Genomic DNA, 25,162 nt, shown 5'->3' on the forward strand with positions numbered 1-25,162 from the left:
AGCTTATTAGCCAAGTTTTAAGTAATTTCAAAATCTTGGCCATTGTAAAAATGCTACAGTTTTATTTATCCAGCATATAGGGCCTGAACCTGCACCACTGAAGTGCATGGGATTTTTTTTGTCATTGTCTCCACTAGACCCTTCTAGCCCTTTATATTTTTCAAAGTATTTACAGTCTTTTAGAGATGTTTTTATGAAACAGTAAAAATTGCATAATGGACATGCGTTGAAAAGCCCCAAACAGACACAATGGCTCTGACATTGGGTTGAACTTGTTTAGAAGTGTGAGATAGGGATCACAAAGCTTGCATTTTTATGTAATACAAAGAATGACATTAAAATAGTGTTAAAAGCCTCAAACTTGTGGAGGCAAAGCAATTACTCACTACACTAGTAGTCATAAAGTACAATAACCACATACACAGTAAATCTTAATAATTCACCTTGAGTTCTGCAAATGCCATAGGATTCTAAAACCCAGATAAGGATACATCACTTTTAGCTGCTGCTGGCACTGTATGTCCTCTAGAGCCATGTCAACATGTGTTATCGATTAATTCTAGATCTGATATTGTCATCATTCTGGTGTCGCTCATGCTTTAGTTATTTTGAATGCATCAGAATTAGCTGACAATATTGTACTAAAAACTATTTTCTGTATATCTAACACAGTCTTTTTAAAAATGAGAATGTAACATATTTCAATAAATAAGAGTCCATAGTAGTGAGCATTTCACGACGTCATTGTGACAAAATAACTCTTTAACTTCCTTGCATGGAAAAACAATTTTAAATAAACCATACAAAAATCCAAGTAGTTTCTATCTATCATTTGAAGGAATGAGGTTTATTTTTTTTACGAGTGAAATTAAGATGAATGAAGGATAGACTATTCAGGAAGAAGAATAGTTTTATGGTGAGTTTAGAATTGAGAAGAATTCTCAATCAGTAAAGCAGCTCAAGCAAATGTGGCATTCCCAATTTGGGAGACAACCAAGATTAGATCAAAATAGCATGGGTAGCATTCCCAGTGATAGAACACAGAACTTGAAGCCAGAAGACCTGGGTTCTGTTTCTCAGATTTGTGACTGACTCCATGAGAAGCCAGTGAAGATGAGGATGGGATGTGGCTCAGTCTTGTACTTTTAAGAGACTTATTCTGCTGTCATTGAAGTCAGTGCTTCCCTAGGGAGTATGGATTTGGACTCGGAGTAGGCAGATTCAATATTTGAATTAGAGAGAATAGGAATTTAGGAAGCTTGTAAAGAAAGAACTTCTGTACTTGAGATGGCATGAAATAAGGGTTTCAGCAGAAGCAGGGTCAAGGTGAAGATTAATTCTGACATTTGGTCTGTAGATGGTGATAAGCTGACTGACTCATCAGTCTTGCATCACCTTTATCTGTCAAATGAGGAACAAGGATGAATCAAAGTCTTTTGGACTTGGAGACAAAGTGAAGTTCCACGTTGGAAAGGTACAATAGCAATACTTGATATAGTGTAAACAGGGGTTCTCACAACAAAATTTATGGTGGCCCCAAAGTGCAGCCACCAACTGTTGCTGGTGGCCTCGCTGACAATTTAACTTTAGGAAAAACAAATAAATATGCACATACATATGTCCAAATCATTGCAATTTGTTGAATCTTTTTGCAGACTCAATAATAAAAATAATGTAGAATTGTCTATTCTTTACTGGACCTAAACAGAATGAAAACACAAAAAGGTGCTCTTGACAAGAACCTGCTTTTTTGTTGTTTCTTTTGCCTTATTATTATTATTTATTTTTAAAGACTGCTAATTAGTAAGTCTGTGACTGTGAAAAGTGATATTAATAAATACCACATTTCACAGCAGACTTACTCAGTCCTGGCAAGCCTGGGAACAAATTAAGCCTTGGATAGGGAAGTTGGTAGGTGGGATTGGGGGGGAGGGCGGAGAATGCATGATGGGCTGGCGGAGGCAGTGGGGGCCAAGGGCAATGCAGGGGTGTGCCCTGCAGCCGGGGGTTGGAGCCCCGTGGCCAGAGCCTGCTGCCCACCACCCCAGGGCTGGAGCTGACCCTACTGTCCCCAGGAAGGTGGGGAACTCACTAGCTGCTTGCTCCTCCAGCATTTGTCTCTCCAGAGGGGAGCAGGGTCCAACCCCTGCTGGTGGCCCTGGGGGAGGGACCACTGCTTTGTGCCCACCCTGTCCCCCCCCACTGCCCAGGAGGCTGTGGATGCAAGAAAAGCCCCTGGTGGCCGCATGCGAGAAATGCTGGGTAGACTGTACAATGCCCGTAAACCATACAATATCTATATCTACCCACAGCAGATAAGTATCCAACCAAAAAGTATCTGGCTGTTTGAAACCGAGATAACATACTTATTGGAATGTAGTCTTTTTCTGGTAATATTGTTTTAATAACATTGTTTAAAAAACACAACAAATTGCTCAGAGGTACCATATTGGATCTCAAGTATCTAATGTGTAGACCAGGGTTCTCAAACTACATTGCACCGTGAATCCCTTCTGACAACAAAAATGACTGCATGACCCCAGGAGGGGGGACTGAAGCCTGAGCCCGCCCAAGCCCCGCCACCCAGGGCAGGGTGGGGGAGAAGCCAAAGTCCCACCTTGCCAGGCCAGGAGGCCTGTAACCTGAGCCCTGCTGCCCAGGGCTGAAGCCCTTGGGCTAGGGCCCCAGCAAGTCTAAGCCAGCCCTGGTGACGCCATTAAAATGGGGTCGTGACCCACTTTGGGGTCCCGACCCACAGTTTGAGAACCACTGGTATAGACATTGGACCAATTTTTAAAATGTATAGTTGTGTTTGCTTTATTAAAATTATTTTGAGATGTAGATTTGTAGCATGCTTAGTAGCCACTTCCAAAAAAATATCTTGGTAGTTGGAATTTTTTCCCACCAAACTACTGAGGAATTGGGCATAGCAATACCTAATTGCTTGGAAACTTCTTTTTAAATCACAACTATGTGCAAAGAGGTGACTTGGAATGGTAAACTTTCTTATGTGCCCTTATAACTTGTTGAACTGACTTAAAAATATAAACAGGGGAAAATTTAAAAACTTGTTTCCAAATTGACTTTTGGGTATCAGCTTCTTATAAATCCCGGTTCACTTATAAATCCCTGAAAAAAGAAATCTGTAATGGAAAGGTGGTTGACCTTTACCTGCAGTGGTGCAGATGATGTTGTTACTAGAACAGGGGTGGGCAAACTCTTTCTTTGGCCTGAGGGCCAAATTGGGGTTGTAAAACGGAATGGAGGGCCGGGAAGGCTATGCCCCCCCCCAAACAGCCTGCCCCCCATCCCCCATTTGCCCCCTTCCACTTCCCGCCCCCTGACTTCCCCCCTCAGAACCCCTGACCCATCCAACCCCCCCTGCTCCTTGTCCCCTGACCGCCCTCTCCTGGGATCCCCGCCCTCCAGGACCCCATCCCCTATCCAACCCTCCCTGGTCACTGTCACCTAACTGCCCCCCCGGGACCCCACCCCTTATCCTCCCCAGCCCCTTTCGGAATGTGGCCCTGCGAACATGGGTGGAGGGCTCAGGAAGAGCAGGGGCATCCACGCAGCCGGAGAGAAGCGGCGGTTTCCCCTTCAAAGCGCTGCTTCTCTCCAGCCGGCTGCGCGGCCGCCCAGTGCTGCTCCTGAGTCCTCCGCCCGTGTTCCCTGCACTGCCTGCCTGCTCCCCTGCCCACGCAGTGCAGCCCCCTCCCTGCCATGGGGGGTATGCCAGAGCTGAGCTGCCCGAGTGCCCGGCCCTGGGTCCCCCTGTTGTTGGGGGGCCCATGCCAGGGAACCCTGTGTTCACTTGTAAATCTGCCCCTGAGCCGCCTCGCCTGGTTGGAGCCAGTCACGCCACTGTGCTACCGGCACAGTGAGCGGAGGCTGTGGGGAGGGGCCGGGAGCTCAGGGGCTGGGCAGGATGGCCCTGCGGGCCGGATGTGGCCTGTGGGCTATAGTTTGCCCACCTCTGTACTAGAAGATGGCAGAGATAATAGTAAAATCATCATAAATTTTGAAAAAAATCCATTTGAGTTTTTGCTTGTGGAATTTATATCAATGCCCATAATTCAGAGAAGATAAGACAAGTTATCTAGAATGATAGGTTACAGTGCTTTAATAATTTTTAATTTTTATAATAGTTTCTTTTGTCCTGAAAGGGCTTAAAGCACTCTCTAGCTTTGGTATAAACAGGGTTCATATACCACTGAAATGCAGCCCCCTTTGGTTGGAATGCAGTAAACATTTTGGGGTGGCAACAGTACATGCCAATTTTTAGGCGGGGAAATGAATCAAAACTATATGAAGAATTTTAGGGATGCACTTACAGTGAAATTTGACCAAGACATTGCAAAAAGTGCCATTTGATGAAGAGGACTTAGTTTTACATCTCTGAAAGATCCTGAGGTGCTGGTTCAATACTGTCTTAGGAGCTGATCTGCAATTTAACCTGTGATGCGGACCACTACGAGGGCCCCATTGAAGTTTGTGGGGCTCCACATGGGTGCAGCAGTCTACTTGCACAGATCAGACTGCAGACTCTAGACCTCAGTGGGAAACAGTGTTGATGCTGAATCACCAGCTCGGTTACTTGCAGCACTGTGGGCTGTCCTTGGAGGTTGCTTTTCCAGGTTCTAAAAGGCCAAACCCTTTTTGAGATCTGAGGTTGCATAGCTCCACTTTTAGCACATGCTGTCTGTGTTTTGCCAATTACCCACTTCCATTTGTAGATTATTAAAATTTTGCCAAGCTACTTTGTTTACTAGAATTATAGAATATCAGGGTTGGAAGGGATCTCAGGAGGTCATCTACTCCAACCCCCTGCTCAAAGCAGGACCAATCCCCAACTAAATCATCTAATTCCCCCCCCCATCCCTAAATGGCCCCCTCAAGGATTGACCTCACAACCCTGGGTTTAGCAGACCAATGCTCAAACCACTGAGCCATCACTCCCTGGAAACGTATTTGTTTGTGTACTTGTTCAGTAGTGAAGTCGAAACCAACTTTGCATCTCTGTATAAAAGATTAATGAGAAGAATTATTTTTTTTCATATGCAGTCTGTACATGAATTAGGATGATTAAGGGGACATGGTCTACCCATTAAATTAGTGGTCTGAGCTCTAGGTTTGATGCATTTATAGATGCCTTGGAATTGGGGTAGATAAACTGAGTAGGCTATAGTTTACTCTGGGGAAATTATTTATGAATGTAAACAATTAGGTCTAATTTTAGGTATATTGCAACAGTAATAATATTTGATAGAGATTTGCTCATTTCTAGTGATTAAACAATTATTTAGCTCCAACACTCTTTAAAACAGAGACTTCCTAATGTGGACCATGTTTTGATTCAAACACACTATGAACTCTTCCTGCAGTGGTAATTGTCTCCAAGCAAACCTTTGGGTGAGCCTTACAAATACACTGTCATATGTCACATGACTCCACTGCTTTAAAATTACCGTGTAAAATCTCACTGCAGTACTGGTGTGATCACATCAAAACACAGCAGTCATTTATCAGTTTAGATTCATCCACTGATTCTTGTTAGTCGGGGAAACCAAGCTGTACTGTTTGTTTTTGTTTTGTTTGTTTTCTGCTATACCGTAGTATGTTTTAGGTATCTCCCACAGACAAAGCAGACTTGCCTGCCCCATGGTAAAACTTTGATTTTGGAAACTGTAGGTGAATTTTGCCATAATGATATGCTTTTGAACAGTTTTCCAGTTGACTTTAAAACATAGGTGCAACTGAATTTTTAAAAAAGTCACAAAAAGGAACATTTCCAGTGCTTTATTGTTTTTTTTAAATGTAAGAAATCTTTTTAAAAAAAATACACCTGGTATATTTTTGATGCTGCCACTTTAAAAATATGTGGTTCACAGAATTTTATGTTCAGTAAAGAATAATTTTTCATATGTTTATTAGCTAGTAGTGGTCTCTCTTTTTCTGCACACAGTATAATTATGGAGTGTAAGTGAGTATACTTAATTTCCAAAAGGAGAGAAAGTGGTAGATATTAAATGATCTGTAAATTTGTTAATCCAAAAATTGTGTTTTAATTTGTTTTTAACAGCAGAAGAGACTAACTCTTAAAGTTGTTACATATAGTATTTTGATATTGTTGTCTATTTGTAGAGGCATGCTGTTCTTTTGTACCATTCACTGGCAAGACCACTCTCCATGCAGTCAGTGGACATTAAATTGTAATAATTTGGCACCACTAATATCGGTAGGAATTAACCAACCCTTTATCTGAAACCTCTCAAGTATAATTTCTTAAATGGTGGCAGGAGATACTATATAGAGTCCTTAATAGCCAACTGCTTAGTTCATAACTTGATGATGAACTGTTCTGTATATTAATGCATATCGTCATATAAACAAACAACTTAAAACATTGTTTTGTTTTACTAGACAACATTTGTTTGACTCTGTGTTAATGATAATACATTATTTACTTTTATGAAATAATGCTTCTTAGCAAGGTACTGTATTGAGTGGCAGTTGGAAAACTGCCCATGAATTGTGAGTTGTGTAGGGGTACAGAAAATATGCTGAAAAAAGAATGGGCCTGACTGGGGAGCAAGGTAAGTGGGAAGTGTGCACTTGCATTGGAAATTAAATGTTTAACTGATTATTTTCCATTATGTTGTTTTTAAATCCTGATTTAAACTTCACAAAGTTTATTTAAATGACTAAGAGAATGCAAGACATTTTAATTGCCATTCATTACCTCACTAAGGAGTATTAAACAGGAGATCAGATGGCATATGTAAATAGCGCCTCATCCAAAGCCCACTGGAAACAGTGGAAAGACTCTCACGAGGCCCATGGGGAAAAAAATAAAATATAGATATAACTGAAACCTGTCTGGTTGCAATAAGAGGGGTATTAATAAAAATATTCAACTTTGGATATTTATGTTGCCTCAAAAGTGTCTTAGGTGCTTTATAAAAAAAAAAGTAGGAAGACAAGGTCTAATCTATCTATGGAACTTATACTGCACCAAACTCCTTAGCATCTAGGTGTAAAACATGTTACCGCAAGGAATTTACAATCTAAATAGGCAACATGTAGATGATGACTACATCATCAACCTGACACTACAAAGCCTGAACAGAACAGCACAAGACCAAAGTAACTGGCAGAACTGGTAGATGCCCTGTGCACAGGAGGGTGTGGGTCTGCCAGAGGATAAAGAGAGATGATGAAGGCTGGGGAATGGGATGTAGCAGAAAGCAAGTGACTGAGTAGTAAAGATGAATTACTTTTTAGTTTTCTGTGTTCCAGTCTTACAGTTGCTGGAAGAAAGAACAATTAACAAAACACACCACCACAAAAATAAAGTGGAACTAGCAATATGTGCGTCAGACTTCAGTGCTTAGTCATTAGCTTTTTTGTTACGTCCCATCCTTCATCTAAAATGTATTCATTTAGATTGTAAAATCCTCAGGCCAGAGACCGAAACCACTGTCAGGGTTGTCAAAGGATGCCTATAGGCTCCTCAGTCCTTATTTAAATGACTGTTGAGATACCCATTTTTGAAAATGTTGGTTGTGGTATCTTTCTTCCTGTCCACAAAGCTTGTTGTACTGGAAATGTGCTATGTGGCCAATAATAATGGAATTACTTGGCAGGAAAAGGAAGATAGGTAAAAGAGAGAGGCCGGCTGTGCTATAAGTAAGATATATGGGGTCATTAGCAAACTTCTGTAATCCCCAACTTCAGAGCTGCCTCCAAAATATTATAAGCAATAAAACTGCTATTGGGTTTTATTTCTTCTCCTTGAAAGGCTCCCTCACATTTTTTTGCCATAGTTCAAATAAACACAACTAAATTGTTCGTTAAACCTCTTATATTTTCCCCTCCCACTAGGAAACTTTGACAGCTTGCTCCCAACCTATTAAAATACCTAGGGAAAATCCTGTTGTTGCTTCTTAAGGGATAGGGTCCCATATGATATGGTAAAGGGGAGGACGCGTAGTGGTTATTGGGGATGTAAATATAGTTTTTAAAAGTACCCGTTTAAACCATTACAATCATATTGGTTTATATCATTAACAAGTTCAGCCAGCAGAAGGGGAGGAGTATTTATACACTGGGAGGAAGAAGTGGCACGTTCAGAGGGGCAGGGTGGCAGAGTGCAGTGGACTGGGGGATCGTTTGCGTGTATGTGGCTGGGCACTGCGTGCCTTGCTCTGATCCCACCCCTCGCTCTCCCAGTTACTATGTGCTGCCTAGTGCAGCTTGTTTGGCGGATCACTGCCAGGAGAGCAGCGGTGCCAGGGTAGATCCAAGTGCTCTGGCAGACCCACTACTGCAGCCAGCTGCAAGAGAAGCAGAGCCGGGGTGGTTGCCGGGCTGTCCCAAGCAGTGCCCTCTCCGCCAGGCACGAGCTGATTCAGCAGTGCCCTGAGCTGCGAGAGCTCCACAAGCTCCAGCACCCCCCCGCCCCAGGTATTGCTGCGGCGTTTTTAATGTGCACGTTAGATATTACAAAGTCACAAAATTAATTTACCAATCTGTTTTAAACGTTAACTGCATTACATTAACGGTAAGACTAATACCTATCGGTTAGCTGTTTAACTGCTTAATATTTTACATCCCTGGTGGTTAAGGTGGACTTTAAAGGGGAACCATCCCCACCTTTTCCCCTGCACGTGACCTAGACCAGGGGTTGGCAACCTTTCAGAAGTGGTGTACTGAGTCTTTATTTATTCACTCTAATTTAAGGTTTCGCGTGCCAGTCATACATTTTAATGTTTTTAGAAGGTCTCTTTCTATAAGTCTATAATATATAACTAAACTATTGTTGTATGTAAAGTAAATAAGGCTTTTAAAATGTTTAAGAAGCTTAATTTAAAATTAAATTAAAATGCAGAGCCACCTGGATCAATGGCCAGGACTCAGGCAGTGTGAGTGCCACTGAAAATCAGCTTGCGTGCCGCCTTCGGTACGCGTGCCATAGGTTGCCTAGACTAATGCTATGTATGCATGCTTCCTGTACTCCTTTCTTCCCTATTGTTGATGCAGGCCTCCCTTCTCCTTCCTTTCATTGCAGAGGTTCCTCTATCATGTTGAAATCACCACATTTTGTTATATCTTGTAAGACCGAGATTCTCAAACTTCATTGCACCGTCACCCCCTTCTGACAGCAAATTACTACACGACCCCAGGAGTGGGGACCGAAGTCTGAGCCTGCCCAAACACTGCTGATCCGGGTGGGGAGTGGGGGAGCCAAAGCCCAAGGGCTTCAGCCCCAGGTGAGGGGCCTGTAACCTGAGCCCCACCACCAGCAGTGGTAGGGCTCAGGCTCTGGCTTCGGCTCTGGGGCCCAGCAAGTCTAATGTCAGCCCTGGTGACCCCCTTAAAGAGGGGTGGTGACCCCCAGTTTGAGAACCACTGCTGTAAGACATTGCTCTAGAAAATAAGTTCACAGTATGGCTCAATTGCCATTCACAAATGCCTCCATTTTGCAGTTTGCCTGGACTGGAGTAGTAGCAGGGTAGTTCTCTTGTCAGCTTGGTGAAGATCTGGAGTTTGGTGTAACGGGAGACTCCTCTGGTGGTGACGGAAGGGAAGCGGATTGTAAGATGACGGCCTGAAGCAATTACTTTTTGAAAATACATGCACATGTACTGACCTTTATACATGTGAGTACTTCCATTGAGTGAGTTAGGAAAGCAATGGGGGAACCCTCAATAGGAAAGTTCCGTTTGGGGCAACTCACAGCTGTCAGGTTAAGCATCTGTGTATGTGTTTGCTGGAATGGGAGTATAGCTTTTTTCTAGGCAGAGCCATCTGGGTCTCTGGAGAGAAGGCAAGTGGCCTGGCTGGCTTGGTTCTGTGTCTGTCCGCCTGTAGTCTCGGGGTGAGAGTGAGGCTTGGTTTACACTACAAACTTATGTTGGTATAACTGCATACTCATGGGTGTAGAATATCCTAATCCCTGGTGTAGACCGTGCTATGTTGACAGGAGGGCTTCCCCCATCAACATAGCTACCCCCCTCTCAGGGAGGTGGAGTACCCACGCTGATAGGAGAAGTTCTCCCATCAGCGTAGGTGGTGTCTTTGCTAAGCACTACAGCAGTGCAGCTGCACTGTAAGTGTAGACAAGCCTGAGTGAGAACTGTCTTCAGTAGTGCCATCAAAATCCCCCTGACAACCAGAGCTCTTGGCTTTGTGTGGTTGTGCAGGTGTCCCAGAATGCTTTGTAACTGGGTTATTGATATGTCAGAAAAAGTGGTATGTTGTAGGCTGCTAATCACTTGCTGTTGTAGGCTGCTAATTACTTGTTGTAGTAGGGGGGGTTGATTGGAGTGAAACATCTGCTCCCACTGGTGACCAGTGGGGAGAAGACACCACAGGGACCTGATTTTCTGTTTGCCCTGTCTCTGCGAGATCATTTACACCAATGCAGAAGGAGTGAATTTTGGGTATAAAACATCCCCAAATCAAAATGTTAGAATTTTTTGCTGTCCTTGAATTGGCGTAAGTGACCACATGAGGTGCAGGGCAAGGGGAAATCAGGCCCAAGATGGTTTGGAGGGCAACAGAGTAAGTAGACCTTTGACTGGCTGGTAGGCCTTGAGCAGGTAGGGAGAGTAGCTGAAGAGAACACAGTTTTCTCCTGATTGACTGCCACTGTCTCCATAGGCCTTTGACTGCACATAGGCAGTTATTAAGTATTAAATAATAATTAGTATTATGGTAGCACCTAGAAGTCCCAGTCAGGGAACAGGGCTCCATGGTGCTGGGCACTGTACAAATGCATAACAAGGAGACAGTTGCTGCCCTGTAGAGTTTACAGGGTAATGTACTAATCCTGCCAGTGGTGCTTACAGGGTCGAAAAGGATGGAAAGAGGTGTGTGTTGTAGTTGTCACAAGCACAGAGCTTGCTTAGTGGGACTTCCGAGTGTGTGGGAGGATATAGTTGTCCTGGCTAGATGCAGAGTGTCTGGCAATGAAGGTGAGAGGAGTCTTAAAGCCTCAGACTTACATGGTCACACACAAACCACTTGCTTTAGGCCTTGTCTACACTGCCACTTACAGTGCTGAAACTTTCTTTGCTCAGGGGTGTGAAAAAACACCCTCCTGAGCGATACAAGTTTCAGCTCTTGAAAGTGGCAGTGTAGACAGTGCTACAGCGCTGGTAGCTATTTCCCTTGCAGAGGTGGTTTTATTACAGTGCTGGGAGAGCTCTGTCCCAGTGCTGGAGCTGCGACTACACAGCCACGTTAAAGTGCTACCCCAGCATCACTTTAACGTCCGCTGTGGAGATATACCCTTATATCAGCCCTGTATGTAAGAGCAGATGTCTTATTGAAAGAGGAAATCTTGAAATGGTGGACTAAGGTTGGGAAGGTTTCCTGTGTTATTTGTAAGAGAGATGATCTGTGAAATAATTTAGTAGGTAACAATAAAATGTAGCGAAGTAAAGAGAAAAATAATGAATTATTTGAGAACATATGAAGCCAACGGGCAAGATGACAATAGAGATATTTGAGGGACAAGAAACTTAGTGAGAAATGAGGATGATGTTTCTCAAGCCGTAAATGAATTACTTGTGTCATCATATTCCCACAGGAGGTGGAAGTTGACTTCTGAGAGAGTGATATGTTTTCATGGTACACAGGAAGATGAATTAAGTGCAACTGAACAAGTAAAGCAGATAGAACTATTAAAAGTTAACTGTAACAAGGGAAACTGTACAGCCTTTGGTGAGTGCTCTTGATATTTACAAAGGACACAGGAAGTATCAGACCAGAAGGTGACTTATATACTAGTTCCCATCATTAAGAAAGGAACTGGGTGGATCCAGTTAATTGTAGAAGCCTCACCTCAGGAAGTCTCACCTCAGGAAGGATATTAAAAATGTTGATAAAGAAAGAAATTGAAAACACACATAGATGTACATAGTTTAGTTGAACTGTGCAGTAAAGGACAGTGGGCATGGATTTATATAAGAAAGATCATGCCTGATATACGTAGCCAAAATCTTCTGTTTAAATCTAGACTATTTAAACTAATGTAACTGACTACAGAATTTGGGCTTTGTTTTTTGTTAGAAAAAAAAAACATTCAACATAAGTTTTCTGGCCTTTACGAAAACATTTTTTATTCTCCCACAACAAATTATTTTACAAAGTCACAGAGGCATTGTATATAGAGAAATTATTAACAATGATGTATCAGAAGGACAATATCAAGAGGAGTTTGTTTTAGTTTAACTTAACTTTTGGAAGGGTAGGAATTTTGAATTTGGGAAACCCGTTTGGATTACCAGTGATAGCAAAAATGTCCTACTGAAGCACAGGAATAGTGCTGGAACCATCAATAGGGTAGTGGATTTCAGACAACTTAAATATGCATATGAAAATGTCATAGTGTATAAAATAAGCTGTTAAAATTTGAAGAAATCTGGAATTTATTCTTATCTTAAAGGATAAGAATTATCAAGTATAACAATAAAAATGGTTGAAGGTGGAATCTGGGGTTCCTAAATGTATTTGAATATAAGTAATCTTTAAAAAAAGAAAAGAGGGAAAAAAAAGTTAGTTTTACTCCTACTTCTTTCATTCGTCAGTCTTTTTCCTTGTATAAATGCAGGGGATTCGGATAGATTTATTGTATATAATTAGGGCTTCTGATTTTTGGTTTTAATTGATAAACCACAATAAAATACCTGTGATACAATAAATAAGTAGATAAATAAAAATGAAATTTGTGTTCATCCAATAAACACTGGAAAACCCCCAGAAATGGTTACGTGCATCTAAGGGCTTGTCTACGTGGCGCAGTAATGCAGTCTATAGGGGTATGATTTCTAAAGCTCACTAATGTATTGCATGTTAAATGGTCCATGTAGACTCTGGTAGTGTGCACTGGAGGTTCCCTGTTGTGCTTTTATAATATGCATTATTCATTACAGTATATCTAAAGAGAGCTCTGAAACCCCACTTTTTTTATGTCAAAAATAGCAAAAAATACACCCCCAAAATTGAAATTAATAAACCACGAAAAATGAAAGCTATATATATATCTTATCTATTTATGTTGACTTGATAGCCATCTGAGGAGATATTAAAATAAAATGTTAATACTGTTTTATTCACAAAATTCAATCCAAATACAGTAAATGCTTTTAAAGCATGTACATGTGCTATTTTTGAAATATGTGCAAGATCCTCTTACAAACTATACTTGGTTACCGAGTTATTTTAAAAAAAGCAACGTGTCTTTTTTTTTTTTCCATCTGTTTGCCCTATTACATGAATATTTATCAAACTTTGCATTCTCTGTGCCTACTTCTAGAATTTCTGATCCCAGGGGCTTTCACTACATGGATTCTTTATATCCCTTTTTGAAGTTCTGTAAGTCCTGATACGAATTTAAAATTTACTAAACTTACTGCTCTGAGTACAGAAATACTCAAACTCAAAATAACAGAGAAAATGTATTAACCATGATAAAGATAACTAGGTTTATGAGCCAATAGTTTCTTGTGAAATTTATTATAAATACTAATGAGTACTAATGAGACTAAGAAGTCACAAATTGTTATATTTATTAGCTAAAATTACTCTATTTTAGGTGGGGGAATTTTTTTAGTTTCTCCTGGAGAAAATTTAGCGTTCAACCTCATGATGATAAACTGGCATGTCCTAAATGTCATTGTGGTATAACATGATATTTCATGACATGGAATGTGGTCTGGGGACTCCTGAATATTCTTCAAGTGGAATTGACTTGGAAAAATCAGGAGGATCCCACAAATTTCAGGATAGCAGCAATCCTAGATTGGGGGATGATCATGGAGAATGTTCTGGAGTGATTGAGCAGTAGGACTGGGCATGATTAGTAAGCGCTGAATCTCCAAAAGGCTTAGGTAAGAATCCTAAAGCTCAGAGGCGTATCTGCACCTTTTTTGGTTAAGAAATAAACCAGCTCTTGTGTTTTTCAGTATAATTTAAAAAAAAAATACACAAACAAAAAATAATAGCTTTTTTCTCATGATTCTTTCCCTTTTAGACTTAGCAAAAACCAGGAAGTGCAAAGATATGCAGGGATGTTGCGATGTTTGGTAGAACAAGAGGATCCCTCAAAGATTTTTTCCACCTCAGTCAGCAAAGTGCCATTCCCTAGTTAAAATATTCCTTCCATACCCCCGCTAACAATATGCAATTTATTTATTTTTTGAGTGGCCTGTGGGGTGGGTTGAGGCTGAGGAGACTACATGGTACTTTCCACATATGTGCCTGCCACTGCTGATGGGAGTCAGTGGAGGTAGTTCTTGTGGCAATACCAGGAACACCTGTGACACAATCTGAGCAGTAGACATCCTTAGAACAGTCATCCTCAAACTGTGGGGCATGCTCCCTTAGAGGGGTGCAGGGAGGGAGTACCATCCAGCCCTGCTCTGCCTCCTGCCCCGCCCCTCGCCGAGGCCCCAGCTTTGGCTCCCTGCTCTGGCTATATTTACAAGGTGAAGACTGACTTTCTAAATAAACTGAAAGCTGAACTTCTCGTTCATAGGCTCCTAGACTCAGCCATATCCCCTCCAGCTCAACAGTGCTGCAATGTGTGAAAACTTTAATAATAAAAAAAAAGCCAAAAAAACCAAAACCACCCCAAATAAACCAAATTTAATTGAATCCTCCCTAGAAGGTTCATGTGAGGATTTGGCCTGCTTCTTCTGTTCTCTGAATAACACCTTGAAGTGTAAATATAGAGCTAGAAAAAATAACACTTGGTGTAGTTGACTGCATTTCAGCTCACATTACACAAGCTGTGCAGGGCAAGGGGAGCTGATCTTGTAAAGTTGAAATTATGGTCTGTAACTCTAATTTTTGACCTGATAAATCTCATTGCTCCCTGAAAGCTCTTAAGGTTTGTTTCAATAAGTACTGAGGAGGTCTCAAATCTGTGGATTACTTTAGTGCTAGGCAGGTGCAGGGTTTAAAATAAGACTCCTAATGCACAGCAGCTAGAACACAGCAGCTGCAAAACCAGGAGTGGATGAGTCAGGAGGTGAGTAAGGAAATTGTCCGGCCACACCAGTCAAGCCAGGACGCAGTGAATGGGGGTTAGTTAGGATGCAGCTTTATTCTATTAAAATAGCTGGGTGAACCTGGCAAAAAATTGTACAGGTCATCATCATTTTCACATAATCCCCAACCTGGGCCCAGCCATCCCTGCACCCCTTCCCTTAGATGAGGTAAAGAGGGGCTATAAAGGGAGGAGGGTCAATTCCATGCTGTGCCAGATGTAGGAGCCCCAAATTCCCTTTCTCGGCTCCTTAAAGGATGCTTTCTTTCCAATCAATTTTTTTCCGGTAACAGTATCCCTTCTATACTGAGTTGCCTACCCTGAACATCAGTCACCAGTTTTACATACTAAGTGGCAACGTTCAATCCCCCGCGCCGCCCCCCCCACTCTAGTGGTCCCAGACCTGCTTTGAGGAAGGTGAAAGACCCAACCTCGCCTCAGCCAGTGGGCACTGCAGTGAGGGAAAAATTCCTTGCCTGCTGCAAAGGGAAAAAGGGCGACTAGCATAATGCCAATGGTGGGTATGAGGCAACCTGGTCCTTATGCAAATTTCATGGGTCGGTGGGTGCTGCCAGCCTGGATCCAAGTAAAAATGAGCTTCCCTGGGGCTGCATGGGGTATAAATAAGGCTATGATTTTTCTCACTGAGATCATGGAATCTGTGACTTCCAGAGACCTCCGTGACTTCAGCCCATGCCGCTTGGGTGCCTGCAGCTCCTGGCGGCCATGAGTGGCTCTGAGCTGCCACGGACAGTAGGGGTACCCCACAGCTCCGAGCTGCCATGGGTGGTGGGGTGACCCTGCTGCTTCTAGTTGCCACAGGCAGCGGGGAGCTCTGAGCTGTGGGCCGTGGGGGGACCCCACTGCTCCGAGCTGGGGCCCTCTAGGGGTGGTGTGGGGACCCTCCAGCTCCCCATTTTGTCATGCATATTTTTAGTAAAAGTCATGGATAGGTCATGGGTTTCTGTGAATTGTTCTTTATTGTCCGTGACCTGTCGCTGACTTTTACTAAAAATATGTGTGACAAAATCTTAGCCTTAGGTATAAATACCCCCTCTCCTTTCTGGTCAGCAGGAAATGGCCTCTTTGACCTGGCCCAGGTGATTTCTGCTTCTCCCTGCTCTATCCCTGTAAACTTTCCCAATCTTCCCTCTTCCGTCCTTGAGGGAGAGAGAGAGGAGCTTAAAGGGGACACAACTCCCTTTCTTTCCAGCCAGCTGGACAAGGATTTGCCATGTCGAGCTGCAGTGAGCAAGTTCTCTGTGACTGGCCTGATCAGTCTCACACCTAATTAGTATGTAGCGTTGACTCTTTCTAACATCTGTATTACTTATGCAGAACTACAGCCACCTGAGTGAAGGTTTTACTAGTACCAGTTGCTCTTTATATTCAGAACATAAATGTAAAACCCAGCTGGACCACAGTACTGTCCATAAGATTCTTATTTTTAAATCAAATACTCGTGTGCCATGCACTCTGCAAAGAAGGTTCCAACCAGCTAAAGAATGATGGTGAAGAGCTCCAGAAGAAGAGCTGATTAGTTCTGTTTGTCTGGGAGGCTGGAGGGTGGGACATCAGGCATTAGAATTAGATTGTAAGCCAGGGATGGGCAAACTATGGCCCGCATCTGGCCCCTCAGGGCTTTGGATCTGGCCAGCGGGATTGCCCTATTGGCCAGGAACGGGGAATGGCCCGTGGCCAATGGAAGCTTCGGGGGAGGTACCTGGAGGCGCGGCAAGGGCAGCGCACGCGGAGCCCTCTGCCCTCCTCCCCCAGGGGCCACAGCGCTTCCTGGAGCGGCACCGGGCCGGGGACAGGGACAGGGTAGGCATGCAGGGAGCTTGCCCTGGCCTAGGTGTGTGCCGCTGCCACCCCGGAGCCCAAACCCCTCCTGCCCCCTGTCCCCCAATCCCATGCCCTGAACCCTCTTGTACACCCCGCACCCCCCCATGCCCCAATCCCCTGCCCTGAGTCCCCTGCTACACCCCTGTGCATCCCAACCCCCTGCCCTGAGCCCCTTCCTGCACCCCTGTCCTGAGCCCCCTCCTGCACTCCACACCTCTTCTGCACCCCAACCCCCTGCCCTCAGCCCCCTCATACACTCTGCATCCCTCCTCTGCCCCAATCCCTTGCCCTGAGCCCCTTCCTGCACACTGCACCCCCTCCACACCCCACACTCCCTCCCGCACCCCAACCCCCTGTCCCAGCCCTGAATACAATTTCCCCACCCAGATGTGGCCCTCAGCCCAAAATGTTTGCCCACTCCTGTTGTAAGCTCTTTGGGACAGGGACTGTTTTTTTGTTCTGTTTGTAGAGCACCTAGCATAGTGGTGTCCCTGACCCATGACTGGGGCTCCTAGGTTCCATGGTAATATAAATAATAATAAACTGGCATGTGGCTTGCTGTGGAGCATTTGCTGGTCCGATGCTACTAGCTCATCCTCAGTATTCCCTTCTGCTGAACTGAGTTAAAAGACAGCTAAAAATGCATTAGGTCCTCTTTCTGGAGAAGTCTAAAAACAGTTCACATACAAATATGGGCAAAGCCTAATTTTAAGGTGTGTGGTGGTGGTGGTGGTGTTGTTTTTTTTCTTTTCTTTTCCCCGAAACGTTAAGGGAGTTCTGGCACTGGTAAATGCCATGCTTAGACCATATCTGCACTGTACACTAAAGGTGTGATTCCCTGCTTGTGTGTGCTACTTGCAGTAGCTCAATGAGGGCTAGCATCAAAATAAACAGTGTAGCTGCAGTAGCATGGGCAACGGCGGTGGAGGCACAGCTGAGCCGTGATGAGTATGTACCCACTGGTTTCAGGCAGGTTTGTACATGTACAGGTCAGCTTTCCCGCTGCCCATGCTCCTTTGGGTACACTAACATTTATAGCTGTGCTAGTTCTCATCGAGGAGGAGCAGGGGAATTGTATTCTGAGCTCACAGTGTAGGCATAGCCTTAGAATATGATGTGCAGTGTGGTCATCCACACAAACTCAGCAATGTCTGCCTTTTTAAGGATACAGGGAAGCACAACAAATCATTCCACGTTTATTGGGTACCGAATGACTAATATAAAATTAACTTGCCCTTGCCTACGTTAATATGACTCAAATGTCAAAGGATATGCTTTAGAGATACCAATATTGTAGGATTCTGAAAGGAAGGTATTGATGCTTTTAACTGCAGTATAAAAAAGAAGGTTGCAGTGGGCTTAGGTGGAGGAGTGGACTAGCACATAAATAGATAAAGGATTATGGAAAAGGATGCCGAAATTAGCAATAAAATGAAAAGCCTAAATCAATTGCAAGAGTCTGTGCACAAATTTTGGAAAGGAGGAATACATGGGAACAGTTATTAAGTGTATTATGTACAGGATACAATTAAAATGTCCAGATAGAAATAAGTTTCCTGTATTTCTGTGGGTAGACCTTGATGGACCATGTGTTACTTTTGTCTGCTAGCTTTCAATAATTATAAAAATTGAGATTTAAGAGGGGAAGAAATAAGCCTTCCTTGTTACTTACAAGTTTCACAGACTGCTTCACCTCATGTGATTACTTAGCAATTTGATGCAGTGGGTTTATGGCTTAGTACAGAAGTGAAAGATATTGTCTTTATAGATGTTTTCTTCATCATGTTAGGAGGAATTAAAAGGCTATCAGAAATTTGAATGTCAAACTTATAAAATGGCCCAAGTTATGCCATAATAATGGGCATAAAAATGTTTGTATCTTCCTGAGGCATCTTAGTTTGAATCTTGCATACCCTATGTAATGTTTGAATTTTTTTGCTTTGTCAAAAGCTTTGCATTAAGCAGCTTATTTTCGGGAAAGCGCTATATGCAAGGAAGCTTGGCTTGTCATCTTCAGGTTCTCTGGCCTTCCAGAAAGCTGCTTGAACTAGTACTGTATGCTATAGAGAGCCCGAGGTTAAATTTCCAATACTTCTGCAATATACCATATTTTTTTCCAGGCCACTGATTGTAACTAGAAAGACCCACAATATCTTATGTGCATTAGAACATTTAAAACCTTCAAAAGCATGACAGTTCCGTATTAAAAACAATGACTAGAACAAGCTGCAGTTATGGAGAACTACTCAGCCCTGCAAGAGGCTGCAGTGCAGCCAGCACAGCTTTCATTTTATATCACTAAATGGCTGCAAAAGACGGATAGAAATGAAACCTTATAGTTAATAGTTAGATGGCTTTGTAGTCCTGACCCTTTCTGTTGAGGTCCACATGATGGAAGCTGGGACAGAACAGTCTTACTCTGTCATCAAAAGCACAGCAGAGCTGGCATCAGGGAGTAATTGAACAATGTATTTCGAAACCAGACCTGTGCTAGGAGTCCAGATCTAGAAACGGTTAATTTTTGGCTTCCATAACCAGAAAATGTATTACAAAATATACTTTGTGCAATGTTGTCTATGTGTATTTACTCTTATATATTGTAAAATTGCTAGATGCAATAATAGTTATACCATGGAGTGGGGGGAAAAAATCTGTCAGAGCTGCCATACTGGGTCAGACCAATGATCCATGTAGTATTGGGAATCTTGTCTCTGACAGTGGCCAGGACCAGAGCTTCAGGGAGAGTGTACTGAACGGGGCAATTTTGGAGTGATCTACCTGTCTCCCACTCCTGGTTTTTGGTAGTCAGAGGTTTAGGGTCATCCCAAGAATGAGGTTTCTGCCCTAACCATTGGTGGACCTATCCTCCATGAACTTATCTAGTTCTTTGTTGAACTCGGTTATAGTTTTGGCCTTCACTGCGTCCCATGGCAATGAGTTCCACAGGTTAACTGCAGTATATGGAAAAAGTTCTTCTTCTTATTTCTATTAAACCGGCTGTTTATTAATTTCATCAGGTGACCTCTTGTTATTGTATTGTGGAAAAGGGTAAATAACAGTTCTTTAGTCACTTTTTCAACACCACTCATGATTTTATAGACCTCTATCATATTCCCCCTTTAGCCGTCTCTCTTTTCTAAGCTGAACAGCCCTAATCTTTTTAGTCTCTCCTTGTGCAGAAACTGTTCTATACCCTTGATCATCTTTCTTGGCCTTCTCTGAATCATTTCCAGTTCCACTATACTTTTTAAGATGGGGCAACCAGAACTGGATACAGTATTCAGGGCTTGGGCGTACCATGGAGTTATATAATGGCATTCTGATATTTTCTGTTCTCTGTCCTTTCACTAGTAGTTCCTAACATTCTGTTGGCTTTTTTTGACCCCTGCTGCACATTTTGCTGAAGCTTTCAGAGAACTATCCCGAGATCTTTCTCGAGTGGTAACAGGTAAGTTAGAAACCATCATTATATATAGTTGAGATTTTTTTTCCAGTGTGCATTACTTTACACTTATCAGTGTTGAATTTCATCTGCCATTTTGTTGCCCAGTCACTCAGTTTTGTGAGATCCTCCTGTAACAATTTTCAGTCAGCTCTGGATTTAACTGTCTTGAATAATTTTGTGTCATCTGCAAACTTGGAAGGATATCATTTGTGCCACAAATACAAACCAGAGTCAGTGTAGTGTCAAAGTAACTTGATTTTTAATGAAAACCATTTTATTGGAGCCTTATAGGTAACTCAGGGTGTGCCTGATTTTTTTTTTTTTTAATTTTTTTTTTATGGTTGCTCTTTGTTCTATTCATTTTTCTTATGCCCTCTCCTCCACACCAATGATATGAAGATGCACAGTAAACAATTCTTATACATAAGAAACAAGAAGGTTTTATGTGGGTCTTTAAAATCACAGCTGCAGGAGGTCATGGAGACAAACACTATGGCTGGATTTTCAGACTACACAGTGCTATGACTATAATAGAAGTATCTATACAAGTTAAAATGTTATAGGAAATGTGGGTATAATTATTTCCGCCACTTGCAGGAATACAAAATTGCCTCTATGCATTATGAAGGAAGATGGGCAGGGGTGGCTTTAGTTTTTCTGGGTGCCATGTAAAGCAACACATGGAGAGATCCCTCTTAGCTCCTTTCCACACCTGTTTGTGTGCTCTAAGTTCATGGTACTCCACAACATCTCATCCCCAGCTGCCTCCTGGGTGTCTGTGACACCTTCTCTTTCAGCTTATAACCCCTATGTAGACCAGAGTGCTAAATGGCTAAACTGAAATACAAATTTGCAATCAGGAGAGAAGTGTATGGGGGGTGTGCAGTTAGGAATATCAATTTCTGCTAATGCCCACTGGCACTGAAATCAAACAGGACAGGGGATAGAGAATTGGTCTGGCTGGTAGCATTGGATGCATGTTTGTTGTGTGGCTTTTAGAAGAATGAGACCGTATACTATTACATTTGTCCTCGGGCTGCTAGAGAGCGGTCAGCTTCTCCAGAGCATCATGTAATTATCACTGCCAGTGGCAGGGCTGGGTAGATCAATGATGTGCTCCATTACAGCAGATATTATGTCTCCATGAGGCTACTTTGAGTAGGTCAGAAGAACTGTAGAGATGGACGTATGTTAAAATATTTCTGTGCAATAGGTTCTTCCAATTTCTTACATCTCTATTCTTTATTCTGTTTTTATTGCAGAACTTCCAGGAGCCACTGAACAATATCAGTATTAAACAAAACTAAAAAGAGGGGCACATGCTCACAAATATACTCTTATTTCAATAACAAGTGATTAGTATTGTGTGTGTGAATAATATACAGGCTATTACATTATTAATTATTATTATAATAGCAGTTCCACTCAGAATCATGGCCCCGTTATGCTAGGTGCTGCACAAACACAGACTAAAATCTGATTACTGCTCCAGTGGTTGTACAGTCTTACTTCTTGCAGCTTGTCTTTTACTTAAGATTTTTACACGTAATAAGCTAGAGGAAGGGAAAGAGGTACAGTGGTAGCACTGACCAGATGATGTGATTAATCTAGTGCACAACCTGATCATTTTTCAGTTGAATCAGAAATCCAGTGTTTTCTCTCTTTTTTTAACCTCTGTTTCCATTTCCCAGATTTTTTCTACCTCTGCCTATTTCCTTCTATTCTCCTTCTGCTAGCTTGTTTGTTTACATGTGCACACACATTTTAAGCTCTTTGAGCATGCCCCTGCCTCAATCTATCTTAGCTATAATGCAATCCAACACTGATAGTTTTATGGCTATCCCTGTTTTCTCTTGCTTTCTCCAAGTTCAAGTGCTGCCATCACCCCAACACTCAGAAAGTTCTCTTTATTTAAAATTACAAGGTGGGGATGTCACTGGGGCTCTGAAGATGTGTGCCCAACTGCCATTACTGCTGCAGCTGGGCTGCTGTGCCTCCCATTAAAAGTTGGTGCCAACTATGGCTACCCCCGGAGTGGTGTAGTGTGTGCACGTGTGTGTGTGTGTGTGTCTGGCACAGGGTGGCTGAGCAGAAGAATGGCACTCAGCTCCTGCTTCCCTCTTCAGTCTCTGCCTGAGAAATTGTGGAGGGGTTGGAGGTGAGAAAGAAGGGGTTATTTTATTTTATTTTATTTTATTTATTTTCGGAATGTGAGCGAATTTGGGTTAAGCCACTTGTCGAAATACTTCAGTACAATTTGTTTAGGGCTTTAGTCAACACTCCTTACTCAGGTAAAACTCCCACCAGCATCAGTCTTTAGGACCTCATGTTCCTTCCATTAAAGTCAATGGAAGGACACCGACTGATTTCTCTGGTAGTTTGATCAGGACTTATATTGAGTACTTTTGAATGGAACACATCTGTTGAAAGCGTTTTCTGTGTACCAAATACAGATGAAAAGCAAAAATAAACCATGTATGCCTATTTTTGAAGAAAGATTGGTGAAGAGAAATATGCCACTTAAAGAATGTCATATCCTGCCCAAGTTAGAATACAGTTGTTTATGCTTATTGCAGTCCTTAGCTTCTCCAGAACATTACATGCATATCCACGTAATACATGTACCAGCTGTACCTTGAATTCCCATTATTGGACAACTCTCCTTCATTTGGATGGAGGCTCCATCCTTTAGGCTTAATTTAAAGGAACTTGGAAATATTTCCATCTCGTGGTGAAAGATTTTTGCTGTGGGTTTTCAATGAGACATCTAAACGCTCACTCAAACATTTTGAAATTGTCTCCTGTTCAAATTGTCACTGCCAGAGAGCACCAAGAATGTTCATTGACAATTGTAGCACAACAGGCATTGCAAGAGTACAGCAGCATCATGTTTAAATAAAATCCTGTCTCTTTCACCAAAATATTACAGCAACATCTGCTACCGTCAGGATGATTAACTGGCTGTCAGGAATTCTATTGTTAGCCCCTATTTTTCAGAGATTTATAGCTTGGTAGTTTTAAAAAATTGCTCTTGTATATAGCTTAGTTTAGCTTAGCTTAGCTTAGCCTGGGAGTCAACTTTTTCTCAGCAAATAAACTTAAAAACCTAAAAAAACTCATCTGTTTTAAGCTGCAGCTATGGTTGGTTCCCAGAGCTCCAGCCATGCCCTCCCCTGCCTCACAAAGCCTTTAATTGATTTCCATACTCTTTGTGTATCAGGTTTAAGAGTCTCCTCTTCTCTCTATGGTGCTGCACCCTCCCCTATATGCCACCTTTTTTTTTTTTTTGTCTAGATTCTGACTAAATCCCAATCTTTATTACTTAGGTGTCCAGCACTGTACTCATTGAGGGCACCATATGAGTAATAAACATTTAAAATAATGCTTCCTTCAGCTTTCTCTTTCATCATTGGCTTTTTTATGACCCCTTCCATATCCTGACCCCGAGACAACCTTCCTCTCCTCAAGATCTTCCTTCAATGAGCATTTCTTTCACCTAGCCTTCTCTCACCCACACCCTACTCCAAAGCTATCTGCGCTCCTTGTATTGTCTGATCTTTAATTGTTGTGTTTGATGTCTAATGTAGATCATTAGTTGCTAAGAAAAGATAGATCTTGAGGTGTTCAGATACCACAATGATGGGAGTGGCATAGGAACCTAAATAGAAGAGGAGAACCCTTGTCTTCCTGTATAAATAACAATTTTGCCATATAACTTTTAACTTTTTATTACAAACATTTTTTGTACTTTAACAACAAGGAGTCTGGTGGCACCTTAAAGACTAACAGATTTATTTGGGCATAAGCTTTCGTGGGTAAAAACTTCTTCGGATGCATCCAAAGAAGTGAGGTTTTTGCCCATGAAAGCTTATGCCCGAATAAATCTGTTAGTCTTTAAGGTGCCACCAGACTCCTTGTTGTTTTTGTAGATACAGACTAACACGGCTACCCCCTGATACTTGACATTTTTTGTACTTTGTAACTATAGGTGCTAAAATCAATTTACAATTGGAGAGATGGCAGTAGGCAGACTTATAAAAGATGAAGGTGAGGGCGCTTTTAGGGTGTGTGTGTGTGTGTGTGTGTCAGTCACCAGTAACATTGAATAGGCATTGCTTTGTAGCCAGTTCAAGTACAATAGTGGTGTCCAACCTGTAGTCTGGAGTTGCTTGAGGCCCTCGTGGGTAACTGTATTAAGCAAACTTGTATTTGATCATGAATTGTGCTTCCTGGACTATGTCCTGAGATGATTTTTTTTTTTTAAATGGAAGTATATGTAACAGCTTCATCACTGTAAATTGCATTGATACTTTTTGAAAAGGATGTTTCCCTTTGTCCTAACTACCAAACAGATCTTTTTAACATAATACCTTAGTTTTCCTGTAAAATTTTAAGTGGCTGCCTTTCTGCCTCATCTTCACAATGAAGCCTTCTGCTCACAAAGCATTAGTTGTTGTGCCCTGCAAATTGGAATTTGTAACTCATGAGGTTTATGATACTAGTCTGAAACTCTGTTCAGTATTGCCAATTTCAAACTTTGCTAGTTTCCTTTGGCTTAAACCAGTTGACTGAGTTTCATGTCAGTGCCTCAAATTGCACAGACACGCAGGATTTTATGACTCTCCTTGGGACATAATTGTAAGGAGCTATGGAAACATAATTTTGCACTTCATGGAAATTGTACTTGCTTTAATCAGATGAGTAGCTCCATTGATTTCAAGCTGAATTATGACTTGTATGTTGTCCCAGGAGGAGGGCTAATTTTAAAAAGGAAGTTAGTCTCACCCTCTGTGTTTCCCTTAGACAAGACTTAT

The 25,162-nt window shown here is 42.2% G+C and overlaps 1 protein-coding gene across 9 annotated transcripts in view; it reads left to right on the forward strand.

Annotated features, from left to right (window-relative positions):
* APBB2 (amyloid beta precursor protein binding family B member 2) overlaps window positions 1-25,162 on the forward strand; it is a 343,676-nt gene that overhangs the window by 882 nt on the left and 317,632 nt on the right. The window lies entirely within an intron of this gene.

This window comes from Trachemys scripta, chromosome 5 (assembly GCF_013100865.1).
Source record: "Trachemys scripta elegans isolate TJP31775 chromosome 5, CAS_Tse_1.0, whole genome shotgun sequence".
In the NCBI taxonomy this organism is placed as follows: domain Eukaryota; kingdom Metazoa; phylum Chordata; order Testudines; family Emydidae; genus Trachemys; species Trachemys scripta.